We start from the raw sequence: 17,064 nt of genomic DNA on the forward strand, positions 1-17,064 counted from the left end.
TTATAAGGAAATGGGTTTTGTAATAGAGAACCATAGTTATAATTGTGTGTTCTGTGGGAAAATAATTTATATTGGATAAAATTTAAAACTTGGTTGAAGCAGTAAATGGTAAAAATGTTTATCCATATGGTCAGCTCTTGATCTTTTAAAGGCCCAAAGTTATGCTTATCGTCTAACGGCCTTGACTTTGTACACGGAATTTGATGTCCCAGAAAGGAGAAAACACTAGAAGGAAACAGGTTGTAGGGTCTGAACTCCAAGCTTAGGCAAAGGTTGATGAGTTTTACATGCAATAATGTAATTTCTAGGATCAAATTAATGTCTGTAAAAATAAAACTGGCATATTTCTGTAATATATGTATGTGTGTATATATATGTATATATATATGCCAATTATGTACATAAATTCTACATAAACCTAATCTATATACATACATACATAACTACTCACACAGCTATATCTGTGCATCAATCTCTGCTTAGTAGTAAAAATTATAGAATATTAGGACTCAGATGGGATCTACAAGCCTCTCTTTCTACCCATTACACATCTCATTCTATAATTTTCTAGACAGTTAACGATCTGGCCTCTGCTTGAGTACTCCCTCAAAAAGGAAGCTTCCTACTGACAATTACAGATCACACCATTTTAAATGGCAATTATAAAGAATATTGATGATACTGTCTTAAACACTGATACTAGATCAGTAATTTTCACCCATTACTACTAGTACTTTCTGAATCTACTCATAATAAATGTATTTTTTCATCGAACAACTTCTAAATCATTTTTTTTAAGTTTCTAACACTCTCCATTAAAACTGATGCTTTTCAAGTGTCGTCTTCAAAGGCATAAAGGCAAAATAATAGTTTGTGCTGGGGCACCACAGAGGGCTTTGATGCCTCTTAATCTAGACTTCATTCCTATAAACCAAGATGTCTTTCTTAGATGCCTCAGCAATGATGAACATCGAACTTAGGTAAATCCTTTACCTTTTCCACAGTAGCTTTATTGAGTCATTCTTTCTTTTGCTCCCACATAAATAAATGCATTCATTCAGAAATAATTTCTGTGCACCTACTGTAAGTTAACAGTAATTTAGGAGTAAGGGATAAAATGGTGAATAAAATAGAAAGAATTTCTTGGCATTAGGAATTTATATTTTAGCGGGCAAAGACAGATAGCAAAAATGTGTAAGTTATACTGTTGTTTTTTTTAAAAGATTTTATTATTTATTTATTTATTTATTTATTTATTTGAGACAAAGAGCGAGCACTGGAGCTGTGGGGAGGGGCAGAGGGAGAGGCAAGAAACAGACTCCTCTCTGAGCAGGGAACCCAACGTGAGACTCCATCCCAAGGACCATGAGATTAAGACCTGAGCCAAAGGCAGACACGTAACTTACTGAGCCACCCAGGTGTCCCAGTTATACTGTGGTTTAGAAGGTAATATATGTTCTGGAGAAAAATTAAGTATGGAAGAAAGTCTGACATTAGGAGAAACTGAAAATATTTACACAGACAGCTTAAATAGGATAGTCTCATGAGAAAATAATACCTGACTAAAAATGTGAAAGATATGAGGGAATGAGCAACAAAAACTACTTTGGAGAAAAAGTATTACAGGCAGAGTGCAATGCCCTGAGGTAAGCGTGGACCTGCTGTGTTAGAGAATAGAGAGGTCAATGTGGTAGCAGAGAATTACATTAGGCCAGAAATGAAATGGGAGAGGAAAGACTTAACAGACCATTGTAGAGACTTTAGGGATGTATTTTGAGTGAGAAGGGTCCTGATTGGAAGACACTGGGTCTCATAGTGACAGGGTAATATTTAACTGGATTAACCTGACTACAAAGTTCAAAGTACAAAGGATATAGCAAGGGTGAGAACAGAGAGAGAGTTAGGAGGCTACTGAGTTAGGAGGCTACCAGGTGAGAGCGGATGGTAAACTAGACCAGTGGAGATGTTGAAAACCTAGGCAATCTAGAATTATTTAGGCAAAATTTTCTGACTGACTACATTTAGAGGTAAGAAAAAGTGAAGAGTCAAGAATGACTCCAAATTTTTGTCCTGAACTAGAGAATAAAGTTAATTGGGATGGAGAACACTGAAGGTAGTGCAAGTCTAGAAGACAAAATGAGGAACTCGGCCCACAGAAGTATGAGGTATTTCTACTGGGAATATGCATGGAAGTATGAGATAATTTCTACCGGAAATTCAAAAGGAGATGCCTATGCAAGTAGGCTGCTGGATATGTGAATACACAGTTCAGAGATTTAAAACTGGAAGAGTCACCACACAGATTCAATGGTACAAGCATGAATGCTCTCTAAGAAATAGAGGAAAATGGGGCACCTGGATGGCTCAGTAACTGCCTTGGGCTCAGGTCATGATCTCGGGGGTTATAGGATCGAGCACCACATAGGACTCCCTGCTCAGTGGGGAGTCTGCTTCTCCCTCTTCCCCTGCTCCTACTCTCTGTCTGTCAAATAGATAAAATTTAAAGAAAGAGAGAGGAGATGAAGATGGAGGAGGAGTAGTTGTAGAACTATAAGGAGCTTGCTTTTTTGAAATCAAGCAAAGAAGGTATTTCAAGGAGCAGGTGTATCATGATAGCTGGTTTTATTTTAGGTTGAATACTAGGGTATCACCACCAACCACCTTGTTTAATTCAACCCAGATTTCAGGCTGTCAAGTTAGTCTGAATTTTGAGTCTAAAATTCATAACTTCTTAAGAAATACCAGTCTATGCCCTTAAAAAAATTCTCCATTAAGCATCACCTTAAGAAAAAAATTCATCTAACTCTTGTTAGTTTTGAGACATCAAATCTGTTCAAATTTTAATTCTGACATTGCATATATTAACTTTTCCTCCCATCTTTGTGTCACTGATAATTTAATAATCTTGCCTTGTATGAATTCATTCATTCAAATCATTGACAAAAATATAAAACATGACACATCTCAACGTATAATCTTCTAATTTTATGGAATGCCACAAGAGATCCCTCCTGAATTACCATCTATTTAGTGATTATATTTTAAGTAAAGTTATTGACTCAGCTATAAATCTATCTATTATTCCAAATCTTGTATTCAAAGACATTCTTCTTTCAGTAATAAAAGCATAATATTTTTGAACTTGAAGAGACCTTGAAGATTAGCTAGGCAAATCACTATTAGGGAAGACAATAAAATGTCTTGAAGTTTTTCATTAAAATTATTTCAATGCAGTGGGCCAAGTTAATAGGTATTTTGCCATTACTTGTTCGTCTCATAAGCTGGCTCATTATGCAATTGTTTTCTTACGTATTCCTAAGCCATCAGTTTGGGGGTCCATTATGTAATTATGCCCACCCAAAGATTAATAAGTGCCCTTGTATATAGTTTCCAGGATTTTTTTTTTCTTCTAGAAATCCAACTGTTCATAACCTCAGTGTCAGTAGTAAGTTTTCCCATTCCATGTACAAATACTTCCATTTCCTTAGAATGCAATCCATTTGGGCCAGTGTGCTTAAATAGATTTAAGGAGATTTGGATTATCTTTTTAAACACTTCCCACTTTCTATACCTTAATTCAGTGGGTGCTGGATGCTTACTTATTTGAGCTTCAGCATTTTCTTTTCTTTTTTTTTCAGCATTTTCAATCTGAAGCTTACCACCCTTGATTTAGCTTTTGTCACTGTCACTTGTAAAGAGTTTACTTTCTATATCAGTATTGTCTAATAAAACTTTCTGCAATGATAAAAATTTTCTCAATCTATATGAAAGGACAGCTTGAAATGCAGCAGAAATACAGCTAGTACAATTGAATCTTTAAATTTTTTTATTGAAGTGTAGATGGCATACACTATTGTATTAGTTTCAGGGCACAATACAGTGATTTATATATATATATGCATATATAAAATATATATGTAAATTATGTATGTATATATTAAAATATGTATATTTATATATATACATACATATATATATATGTGTATATATATACACACACACACACACACACATTACAAAGTGATCACCACCTTAAGTCTAGTTACCATTTGGCCCCATGAAAAGTTGTTACATATTGTTAACTATATTCTGGAAGTTTGTATCTTTTAATCCCCTTCCCCTATTCCCCCTATTTTTTTTTTGTTTAATTTTAGTGAATTTAAATTTAAATAATTGTATATGTGAAGTGGCCACTATATTGAACAATACAGATCTATACTATCTCATTCCAGCTTTGAATGTAGTTCAATGAGCCCATTGAGTTAATTCTAGTAATTCAAGAACGTAGATCTGTGGGCTTGAGATACTACCTACAAAACAAAAAGCAAAGGTGCTGGGCAGATCATGTAAATAGGTGAAAGAAACTAGTGACAACTGTAGGGGACCTAAAAACCATATAACCATTCTGTAAATAACAGTAACTACTTCATCAAAAGCAGCCTGCTGATTCAGTCAACTGTAGCTGTGGCTAAGATGTTAAACCAGAATTGCCAGATCTGACGGTCCAAGAGAACCACAAATTCAAATTTTTAAGTAAAAATTTTTGACTTTTAAGTGTTTACAACATATTCAAATGTTTACAAAATATTACACATGTCAAATAAGACATATCTATAAGTTACCTGTTTGTGATAAATTGCCTAAGACGTTTTTATAGTACTCAACCAGGGACAATTTATGCATATGTGCCCATCCTGATCATGTGCCCAATTCCAGGTTTTCTTACTCCACCTAAAACAGGATTAGCTAATCTCGGATTCTCGATAGATTTATCCTTTCATTTCAAAAATTCCCACTTCATTATTTACCATTTTCTGATTTGTACTTCATAATAACTATTAAAATACTTGATAAAATGTAAAAATTCATAAAATCCTTCAATTCTGATAAATTTCTCTAAGATCTATTGAAGTTTAGAGTATTAGCAGCCATGAGAGTTCAATGCTTGCAACCCTTTCATCTCCAAGATCACTTCAAGAATTCAATTTCAGACAGTTTACTCACAGAAGAACAACTGAATAGTAGGCACCTTCTTACAATATACAAGGCAGAGATATCTGAGGATTTGTTCTAGGTATTCTTAGGGAACCATTATCAGCAAACAAATCAAATGGAAAGAAAAAAAATGAAAACTAAATGAAAGGCATGTATGACTTCTCACTTGCTTAATTACTACTTGTTTAATAACCGACCGACCTCATGTATGAGTGCTCTCAAGTATAACATAATTACTTAGCAAATAATCATTTACTTATTAAAATGACTATGTTCACAATATTGTGCCATACACTGGGAATGTTGAAGAAAATAAAATGTAGTCCCTGACCTCTAAGAGCCTAAGATGTTGTGAAAGAATCCCATGTGAAAGCATCAAGGAGCCTGTCAACAAGAGCGAAATGATGCAGCAGAGAGACTACATGTGAGCTAAGAGGCTGTATATTTCACTTGTTTCTTATTTAATTAAATTGATGGGATTTCCTTATAATGAGCAGAATGTTATTCAAATGTGTCCCAACAACAGACACTGATGACATTCCACAGTGGGAATGTTTTAAATCGTATAACAGGAACACTGTAGAAACTTGTGTATACCCCTACAGTATCTGATAAGTTAAAGTAAAAAATGCTAATTAGGGTTGTAACATGTGCTGAGTTTCCTTCGAAAGTTAAGTGTAAATTAAGTCTCTAAACTTCTGTGCTCATTACAAAATAAAGGAACTTAAATAAAATATGAAAAAATCTTTTTACTTATAAATATGGGAGAAAACAGAGTAAACTATTTAAAATGGCTCCATACATATACAGGCATACATCAGGGATATTGCAGGTTTGGTTTCAGCCCCCTACGATAAAGAAAATATCATAATAAAGCTAGTCAAATGAATTTTTTGGTTTCCCGGTACATATAAAAGTTATGTTTACATTATACTATAGTCTATTAAGTGTTATGTTAAGTGTTATTAAGTGCATTATGTTTCATAAAACAATGTACGTACCTTAATTTAATAATACTTTATTGCTAAAAAATGCTATCTATGATCTGAGCTTTCAGCAAGTTATAGTTCTGCTAGTGGAAATTCCTTTTTTTTTTTTTAAGATTTATTTATTTGGGAGAGAGAGAGAGAGAGAGAAAGCCTATGTTCACACAAGTAGGAGGAAGGACAGAGGGAGAATCTTCAAGCAGACTCCACCTTGAGCCCACAGCCGCATGTGGGGCTTGATTCCACAACCCCGAGATCCTAACCTGAGCTGAAATCAAGAGTTATACGCTTACCCTTACTGAGCCACCCAGGCTCTCCTGCTAGTAGAAATTGTTGCCTCAATGTTGATGGGCTGCTGACTGATCAGAATGGTGGTTGTTGAAGCCTGGGGTGGCTGTGGAAATTTCTTAAAATAAGACAATAAAATTTGCTGTATTGATTGACTCTTCCTTTCACAAATGATTTCTCTGTAGCATTGATGCTGTCTGATAGCATTTCACCCACAACAGAACCTTTGAAAATTGGGAGTGAATCCTCTCAAACTCTACTGCTGCTTTATCATATAATATTCTAAATCCTTTGTTGTCATTTCAACAATCTTCACAGCATCTTCACTAGGAGTAGATTCCAACTCAAAAAACCACTTTCTTTGCTCAAACATAAGAAGCAACTTATATTTAGGTTTTTTTCATGAGATTGCAGCAATTTAGTCAAATCTTCAGACTCACTTCTGATTCCAGACCTTTCTGTTTCCACTATATCCACTGGTCCACTATTTCCCCACTGGTCTTGGGTCCTTCAAAGTCATCCATTAGGTTTGGAATCAACCTCTTCCAAACTCCTGCACTCCTGCTGATATTTGACCAAAATTTTCCCACGAATCACAAATATTCTTAATGGCACGTAGAATGGTGACTCTTTCCAGAAGGTATCTAATTTACTATGGCCAGATCCATCAGAGAAATCACTATCTATTGGCTGTGATGCCTCATGAAAATGTTTTTTTCTTAAAAAGCAAAACTTTAAGTCGAAATTACTCCTCGATCCATGAGCTGGAACCATGTTATGTTAGGAAGCGTGAAAATATTAACCTCTTGTACATGTCCGTCCGAGCTCTTGGGTGACCAGGTGCATTGTCAGTTTGCAGCAATATTTTGAAAGAAATTGTTTCTTCTGAGCAGGAGATCTGAAGAGTGGGCTTGCAATAGTCAGCAAACCCTGTTGTAAACAGATGTGCCGTTGTGTCATTCAGTCTTTGTTATTCTATCTCTAAAGCACAAGCAGAGCAGAGTGAGCAGAATTCTTAAGAGACCTATTTTCAGAATGGTCAACGAGCACTGGCTTCAACGTAGAGGCACCAGTTAGTTGCATCAGCCATTAACGAGTCAGTCTGTCCTCTGAAACTCTGAAGCCAGGCACTGACTTCTCCTCCTTAGCTATAAAAGTCCTAGATGGCAATTTCTTCCAAATACAAAGTTGTTTTCATCTACATTGAAAATCTGTTTATTGTAGCCACCCTTCACTGCTCATCTTAGCTAAATCTTCTGGATTCCTTGCTGCAGCTTCTAAATTGGCACCTGCTGCTTCACCTTGCACTTTAATGTTATGGACATGACTTCTTTCCTTAAAACTCATGAACCAACCTCGGCTAGCTTCACACTTTTCTTCTGCGGTTTTCTCACCTCTCTCATCCTTCAAAGAATTGAAGAGAGTTAGGGCCTTGCTCTGGATCAGGCTTATTAGGCTTAAGGGAATGTCATAGCTGGTTTGATCTACCCACTGAAACTTTCTGCCTATCAGCAATAAGGCTGGTTTACTTCCTCATCGTTTGTGTGTTCACTAGAGTAGCACTTTTAATTTCCTTCAAAAACTTTTCCTCTGCAGTCACAATTTGATTAACTCTTTGGTGCAAGAGACCTAGCTTTCAGCCTATCTTGGTTTTGATATACCTTCCTCGCTAAGCTTAATAAATTTTAGCTTTTGATTTAAAGTGAGGGATGTGTGACTCTTCCTTTCACTTGAACACTTAACAAGGGCCATTGTAGGGATATTAATTTGCCTAATTTCAACATTGTTGTGCCTCAGGGAATATGGAGGTCTGAGAAGAAGGAGAGAAACCGAGGAATTGCTGGTTAGTGCAGTCAGGGCACATACGTTTATTGTTTATGCTTGCCATTTTGTATAGGCCCGGTTGGTGGTTCTCCAAAACAACTACAGCAGTAACATCAAAGATCACTGATAATAGATCTATATTAACAAATGTAACGAAAAAATCTCAAATATTACGAGAATTATCAAAATGTGACACAGACACACAAAGTGAGCAAATGCTTCTGGAAAAATGGTGCCAAAAGATTTACTCCACACAGGATTGCCACAAACCTTCAGTTCGTTAAAGAAACAAAAACAAAACAAAACAAAAAAGTCTCAGTATCTGCAAAGTACAATAAAGTGAGATATGCCTATATCCTCTCTTTAGTAAAATATCCATTTTTATTTGCAATTTTTTTGCTTTTGTGTAAAACGACCTCTCTGAGCCTATATAAAATGAAAACAAGGGACAAATGATGTCTAATGCACTATCCTAGGTTTGGTACTGCCATTCTGAAATTCTCCTCCAAACCAAGTTGTATGTGTGTTTCATGTGGGTAAATTTGGCTCCATACTTGCATTATGAAGGAAACTAGCCAGAGTTATCACTAGAAATGTCTATAGCTTTATTTCTCAGTAGTTAAAAGTCTAATGGCAGGAGCCAAGAGCACAATGTGGAAAATTCTGCAAATGTTACTAACACCTACACTCAATTCAAATTGCTCACTTATTATTTCAAATAGTGTATGGAAGTGTATGTCACTTAACAAGGGGGTGTAAAAATGGTGCAGCCACATGTCACTCTACTTAATACTTAACCTAAAATAGGAAAACATTTCACAAGTTCATAAGAACAGTCAATAAGGCTCCCAGAAAAGGTCCCATTTCTCCCTCTCTGAAACTATTACATCTTCTTGTTTACTGTGAAAGGAAACTCTCAGGTTCAATAAACAGAATAATGATATGGCTTTGGTAACTAAAGCTTTACTTTGAAGATAAACCCCATTTTGTTTAATTTTAAAAGTAACTACTACTGTCAAATGTGTAAGTCACCATCCCTTTACCTCCTAAACTGAAAGTTGACTTCTCCATGGGTCTCTACCCGTAAAGAGTAAAGGAATTCTCTGAATAAGTCACTTCAACTTTTATACAAGGTGGTCCTTTCTGATCTCTGCACTCTTTTGCTTGATTTATTATTTCAATATGGTTTGAGTATGATTTTACTACGGAAATTGAGGGTAGAGTCAACATTTATTATAGCACTGCATTTTAATCAGAAAGACTGACCATGTATAAACTATTAGAATACCAACATTTTTACATTTTTAATACTCTCTTAGGTTAACTGAAGTGTTATTCATTATAAAGAGTTTGTTTATTTATTTATTATTTATTTATTTATGAAAAAGAAAGAGAAGGAGCATAAGCAGGAGGAGTGGCAAGCAGAGAGAGAGGGAGAAAGAAGCAGGCTCCCTGCTGAGCAGGGAGTCTAATGTGGGACTTCATCCCTGGGATGATGACCTGAGCCAACGTCAGACATTTAATTGACTGAGCCACCCAGGTGCTGGATGTGTTATTCATTATAAGCACATTTCCTTGGCAAAAATAAATGACAGTAGACAGCACTGTGATGTATTAAATGATTTCATCATAAAATGATAAGAGTTTTGTAGTTTCAGCTTTTTAAAAATTTTTGTTGAATCTTTAAGATTCTTATTTACTATCACCTTTCACAAGGTTGGAAGGCATACCATGGAAGCCCTCTGCCAGTTTCACAACGTCCTGAAAAATTTCAACGTACTCCTCTTACGTCCAACCTTCTTCTAAGCATGTCGTTTACACAGGTGATCTAAGAACTCTGCCAAGGCAATTTGGCTAGTGATAGGACCCCATTATAGAAATTTGTTTCCTGAAATTTGTTTTCTGAAAATAAACTCCAGAGCAGTTAATAACAAACACTAGTGGCAATTTTCCTGAAATGGCTTCTGGGTTTATCTAACATAAAAGTCACACCAAAAAATGCCTTGTATTTTGTGAATCTTTCACTTAATTAGATGATCTCTCTCTGAATTTGGACCATAAGCCACACAAAGTGGAAATCAGGAAATATGATGAGCAAATCTGGATATCTACAGAAAGAGAAGCCTGTAAGCAGGATCTCTGAAACAATAAAAACCTACACAAGCCATAAGTAAGCAGAAGTCTTAAATAAAGATATATTATGACAAAAGAAAAGAAAGGAAGTGAGAAAGTAATCAGTTTGCAAGGGCAAGAAGTTGAAACTGAATATAACTGAAGTCATCATAAAGGAGACACATTATAGGAGCAAAGAATGGTCTCTACTAAGGTAGTTCCCTGAGATGCTTTGCATCTAAACATTTCATTTCTCAAAAAGGACGATTATAAACTAAAAAGAATTACGTGCTAATATTTTATGGCATCTGCTAAGATAGTTTACTTTCATTTTTTTAAATTCTGTATCCATCTTATAATATTTCCAATCACCTAAGCTAACAGGAATGGATCCTTATTCTTTGCCCCCAACTGTCCTTCTGGAATTTCCTCTCCATTTCCATACGTCTTAATCCTACCTGGGAACAAATGCTTGGTGTTTTTATGAAAAGACTTTGTAATGCATACTACAGTATTGCTATTTTAATTGTGTTTCTAATATTTCATCTATATATTTAATATTACAAATGAGGGCTAATTATCAGTTTAGCTGTAACAACAGTGAAAAAAATCTCTGAAGTAATAATGCATATCCATCAAAGTGGATTTTTCTTTGATAATGTTTGGAATTATTTTTCTCTCCCCATAGGATGTTTATTTACCAAAAAACCCCTAGTAGCATATTCCACAGCAATCTCCCACTTAGCTTGCTTTTGACAAACTATACTGGCCCATAAACTGATACATAACAATGGACGACATAAAAATCATTATTTCTTTCAATGAGCAATATTTTGCTCATTGATTTTTTGATAACTCAAACCTCTAACATTTTTAGTAAACAGTAGACATAAAATTTATTTTTTATTTTAATTTTTAAAGTTTTATTTATTTGACAGAGAGAGAGAGAGAGAGAGAACACAAGCAGAAGGAGCAGCAGTGAGAAAGAGCAGCAGGCTCCCCACTGAACAAGGAACCCAACCCAACTGCTGAAGGCAGATGTTTAACCAACTCAGTCACCCTGGTGCAAGACATAAAGAGATTTAAAAACCATTTTACATTTCCCAGCTTGATTTTTTTTTCTGCTAGCATTCATATCTTGCAAGTAAACATTTTTCATTCACTTTCTTGTTCATTCATTCTTTCAACCTTTTAAAAATACATACTATAGACAAGGTGCTCTAATACATGAAGGAAACTGGTTTGCCATTAACTTTCATTGTGTAACACTGGTGTCCTTGTGCTTTATTACTGCTAAGGCAAAATTTATTTTGAAATCTTAAAGTTTAGATGTTTCTGCTTTTTCAAAAAGGTAGAATAGTATTATCACAGTATATGTGTGCTACTTCATAATCTAAATTTTGGTAGAAGAAGTGTAGAAGAAAAGGAATCGTCTGGTCTCATCTAATCCTAATGGTTCCCAGCCTCTTAGACTCCACCCCATGCCTCTTGCCTCCGGCTCCACCTAGAAATCTGAAATGTTGAAAAATAGATAATTAAATAAGTAAAAGGATTCCAGAACAGAGAGGTAGATGACAAAGGGGGGAACTTTATCCAAAATTATATTTACACATTTTAATAACAGAAATCAGAATGAAAACCTTAAATAAAAGCTTAATTATCTCTTCCCTTTCCTTCTCTTCTCACTCCAAGCTCTGTCTCATGATTAGATCTACTGTTTCAACACCACCTGCAATCAAAACAATGAAAATAAAAACAATATAGGGATCCCATTTTCAGCCAGAATTGGCAATAATCTCTATGTGGCATTAGTAAGGGAGATAGGCATTCTGACACATTGTGATGGTGTGTAAAATGTTACTGGTCCTTAATCAGAAACCTCAAAATGTATCTATTTTGTCCAACAAGTCTATTTCTAGGAACTTTTCCTAATGATTTGCATTTGCAATAAATATCTAGATTCTAGTAGCTAAAATAAGTAAATAAATGGCTGCAATTTTTCCCATATTTTTGAAGTGTGACTTTTGTGGAGAAACGGCTTTACCTGGTGAGCGTGCTCTTTAGTAGTAATTTCTTAGAGTAGCTTCATGTTTTCTAGTCCTGGGGCCTCTACTTAGCATTCTTCATGAGTATTCATCTCCATAAAAATGGTTAGAATCTCAAGAAGAATTCCTCAACAAGCCTACCACTAGGACCCTGAAGAAGAGGAATCAAAGTTCTCTACACTGGCCGGTAATGATAATTGCCATCAAGGGACCAAGAAACTTCTGAAAGTTTATAGTAACATCATTTACAAAAACTCCAAATGGAAAACACCTTGAGATTTCCATCACCTGTAAATCAGACACACTGATCATGGTATATTCACAGAATGGGAAGCAATACAAAAATAAACCTTTAACCACAGTGACATAAAAATGAATGAGCTTCCTAAGAATAATCTGGAAGAAAATAAGTCATCCACACAAAAATACATGCTGAATTATGCGTATAAAATTTTTTAAGGCAGGCAAAACTAATATATGGTATTAAAATCAAGATAGTGGTTAAGAGACTGGTAGCTAACCAATGACACAAAATCCTTATAGTTAAACCAGAGGAATTCAGGCTCAGTATTTAGAGCTTTCAAACATCAAACTGAAAAACTGCACATCTGAACTGTAGTCTAAAATGTAACTAGGGATTTGAATATACCTTGAGGGTACAGAAAACCTTTCCGAGTGGCACACAGGCTCATACAACTTCTAGATCTTCCGTGAAAATATACACTCCTTCATTAAAAATAATGTTGATTGAGAAAATAGCTGCAATAGGAACATTGTGCAAGTTTTCCTCTTTCATTTCACCTTTAACACCCACACTTCTCATACTACACCCAAAGAGAGTAACACACCCTAACCACTTTAGCAGTGCACGCTGCCTTGGAATATAAAAATCTGTGAGGCACTGAAAAAAGAGAGGCAATTCAAAAACTGATATCTGAAAAGGCTCTTTTAATTAGGCACCATAAACCCATAGTTTTTATATACTTTTATCAGGGATAAAATATGGCATTAAATGGAATGCAATACAAAAAGATTATAGGGACATAGAGCAATGTCGATGAATCTTGCCAATGTAATTTGGAAGTTCTGAATTAAGATATATTTTGGATTGGGATGGTAGAAATGATGATTATTGTTTTGTGACTTCATCTGTTCTACCCACTGACTATCCTTAGGGAATCCATTGCTTTGAGGGAGCAACACATGAGAACAAAACAAAGACCGTGTCAGTAAGAAACAGTGATGTTAGTGGAAATTGATTTCATTGAAGTGACACCCTCATGCAGGGCTCTATGCTTTATCTATTTACTAATGTATCTAAAAATTAGAAAGTATAAAGTTTTAAAAAATCATGCTGAAAAATTTGCTATGAAGTATACCTTCCCTATAATTTTACCATTTTCAGGAATGAGAAAGAAATTGAGGAGGAGATTCTCACTGACTAGTGCTGATTGTCTCAGTAACATATTTTCACCATGATTTCAAGGAGGACATATTAATATAAATTCTACCTTGCCAACAGATCAACATTACATCTTGGAGTAAATTGATTACATACTGGAAGCAAGATAGTGTTGTATATTTTCTCAAACACCTATTTAGGTTTACAGGACAACTTTTTCATGAATTTTTATAGAATGCCTTATTGAATTCTGAAAATCTATATTCATGTCTACTTAGATGAAATTCTAATTTTTTTTTCATTCCCACCATGTATTATGGGATCTACATTAATTTCACAGAAATATTTTGCAGGATCTCTAAAAATGGACTAAATATGGCAGGAGAGTGGTACATCCCAACTCCAATGGGCCAGAAGGTCCTATGTCTGGGACCTTTAGGACCTTATCTATGTATCTCTTCATCTGGCAGGTCATGTATATCCTTTATCATCTTCTATTATTTAGCAAAATATTAAATGTAAGTATTTCGTTGAGTTCTGTGAGCTATTCTAGCAAATAACTGAATCTAATTGATGTCATGGGAACCTCCAATCTGTAGGCAAGGTTGAATAACCAAGGTGACCCGGGACCTACTACTTGCAACTGGCATCTGAAGTAGGGGGCAGTCTTGTGGGACTAAGCCCTTAGCCTGGGAGTCTGCACTAACTCCAACTAGTGTCAGAATTGAATTGAATTATAGGGCATCCAGCTGCTATCACAGAGAATTGCCAGTGTGGGAAGTGTTATTATGTCAGAAGTGTTGCGAATGTAATAATCATGTAAGAGTAAAAGAAACATGTAGTAGGAAGAGTAAGTTTTTCCTACATACTGGTTAAGAACTTGCTCATACACCTTAAAACTGATTTTTAGAAGATACTAAATTACTAGACTAATTAAATTCTATGGATACATTTAAAGAATATGTCATTTTTATTTTAAATATTAATAATTACAATATATCAGAAATTTCATTAATCCTAAGTATTTAAACTTGATAAAAAACAATAAGATGCCAATTTGAGATATAAAAGGGTAAATTATTTTTAAGTTTCTTTTAGAAAACCTGGTGACCAGGGGCACCTGGGTGGCAAAGTTGGAGGCATGTCGGACTCTCAGTTTCAGTTGGGGTTGTGATCTTGGGTTCATGAATCTATGCTAAGCATGGAGTCTGCTTGAGATTCTCTCTCCCTTTCCCTGCCCCTCTTCAGCTCTTTATCTCTAAAATGAATAAGTAAATCTTAAATAAAAATTAGGTGAGCAGAATTTATGAAAATAATTCCTTTACCTATGGTCTATCATTAAAAGCAGGAGGAATAGAGATTTGACAGGTATGTTAATAAACAGTTTCCTTTAGAATTCCTTCATAAATTTTTAATGTTTTCATTACTATCTTCAACTTATTTATTATAAGACATAATAGAAATAGATTTTCTATATAATCTGTGGAAATTTTATAGGATGCATCTTTATGAAAATACCCTCATGATATAAACATCTGTTATTGAATACTAGAAATAGTTTCTTCATCCAAAGAAATTCTAAGTTCCCTTTGATAAGACTATAAACCATCTAATTTTCCTTTACGACTTGCCTGTTATAGAAACCTCAGAGCTAAATTTAGTGCTTAACTCTTCAGTATAATAATTTTCCCCTTCATTCACTTCATGACTTTGGATTATCCAATTTTTAGTTAATTTTTTTTTGTATGTCTCTTACTTCAATCTTATTTAAATCCCTTAGAAGGAAAATGTTTGCATTGCATACTGGTAAGAACATACATTTTTTTTTAAAGATTGTATTTATTTATTCATGAAAGAAACAGAGAGAGAGAGAGAGAGAGAGGGAAAGACACAGGCAGAGGGAGAAGCAGGCCCCATGCAGGGAGCCCGACGTGGGACTCGATCCTGGGTCTCCAGGATCACACCCTAGGCTGAAGGCAGCACTAAACAGCTGAGCCACCCGGGCTGCCCAAGATCATATGTTTTGAAGTCAGACTTCCCCTGGCCAAATCCCAGCTTTACTAGCTAGTATGGTGTAACTTTGGGCAAATATGAGATCTCTGTGCTTCAGGGTTTAATCTGTGCTAAAATGGGAATGATTAGAGTACCTACCTCACATAGTTTTTATGAAAACCGAATCAATTATTAGTTACGAAGCACTTAGAACAGTGCCTGACACATAGTGTTATTTAAGTATTTGTTAAATAGAACTGAGTGCCAACCATTTAAACATTTTTTTTATTCTTAAAGTCCCATAATATGGAAAGGTTATAAATCCTGCAATAATAAAGAAAGAAAGAAAGAAAGAAAGAAAGAAAGAAAGAAAGAAAGAAAGAAAGAAAGAAAGAAAGAAAAAAAGAAAGAAGAATATTTATTACATATCAGTGAGACAGCATACGACCTTGAATTAAAAGTAGTTAGTATTAACCAACAGAAATCTTCACCTCTAGTCCATTACTATTTCTTTATGCAGATGTGAGTTGCTCTCATCCTCATGAAGAATCCTCAGAGAAAGTGATGGGAAGCTTAGATGTCCTACTTCTTATTGTGTTAGTTACTAGAAGTTCTCCATGTGTAAGCTCAGTCCTAGGCTTAACGTAAAAAGCATTTAGAATTAACGTGCAAAGAAATTTGGAACTGCCTCTGAAGTCTCAGATTTTCAGCTAAATCTCCAAAGCTCAGAGCAATAGATACGATGTGCCCCTACGTTCTGAAGAGTGGTAATAAAACCACCCATGCAACGCTGACCAAAACGGATCAGAGCCAGTCAGGGTATCATGACCCCTAAAAGAATTGCTATCATTTCATTAAAAGTCATTATAAGGTGATACATGACATATAAAAATAAAAAGTTTGAAGGGAATTCCTGGGCAGACAGGATGTCTTAACTCGTCTTCTCTGTGAGAGAAGAGGATGCACACTCTTCTGTCTTCATTGAAGCCAAATAAGTGACAGCTCTTGCAAGAGAACTACTTACAGGGTTAGGGTGCTTCTAAGAAAGGAAAGATCCCTCATGCTTCAGCAAGATGACCACCATGCTCTTGTCATTCAGATGAGGTAAGATGACACAGCCCAGGAGAAAAACTCCACTTCAGGAGCAAACAACACAGAGAAGGGAGCCTGCTATTCATACTGAAAAACCTAGAAGCAGAAAGCTGACTAGGACTGCCTGCACTTGGCAGGATGCGAAAGGAGTCAGAGTTAGGCAAACTGTCTTGCACAGTTTGGTGAGACACAGATGTGCGAGTTTCCAGGGGGCCTTGTATACACTTGCACACTTGCCGAAGGTAGCAGGGAATCACTTTGATAAACTCTGTCAAGGGGAAAACACAGTCAGGAGAAGAAAGCACGGTAGTGCACCATCAGGGGTGCA

The 17,064-nt window shown here is 35.5% G+C and overlaps 1 long non-coding RNA gene across 1 annotated transcript in view; it reads right to left on the reverse strand.

Moving 5' to 3' along the window:
• The window catches only part of LOC144291826 (uncharacterized), a 109,702-nt gene that overhangs the window by 7,277 nt on the left and 85,361 nt on the right, over positions 1-17,064 (reverse strand). The window contains exon 2 of the long non-coding RNA XR_013359392.1: positions 6,275-7,673. This is a non-coding gene — a long non-coding RNA (uncharacterized LOC144291826). The remainder of the gene's footprint in view (positions 1-6,274; positions 7,674-17,064) is intronic.

This window comes from Canis aureus, chromosome 20 (assembly GCF_053574225.1).
Source record: "Canis aureus isolate CA01 chromosome 20, VMU_Caureus_v.1.0, whole genome shotgun sequence".
Taxonomy (NCBI): Eukaryota; Metazoa; Chordata; class Mammalia; order Carnivora; family Canidae; genus Canis; species Canis aureus.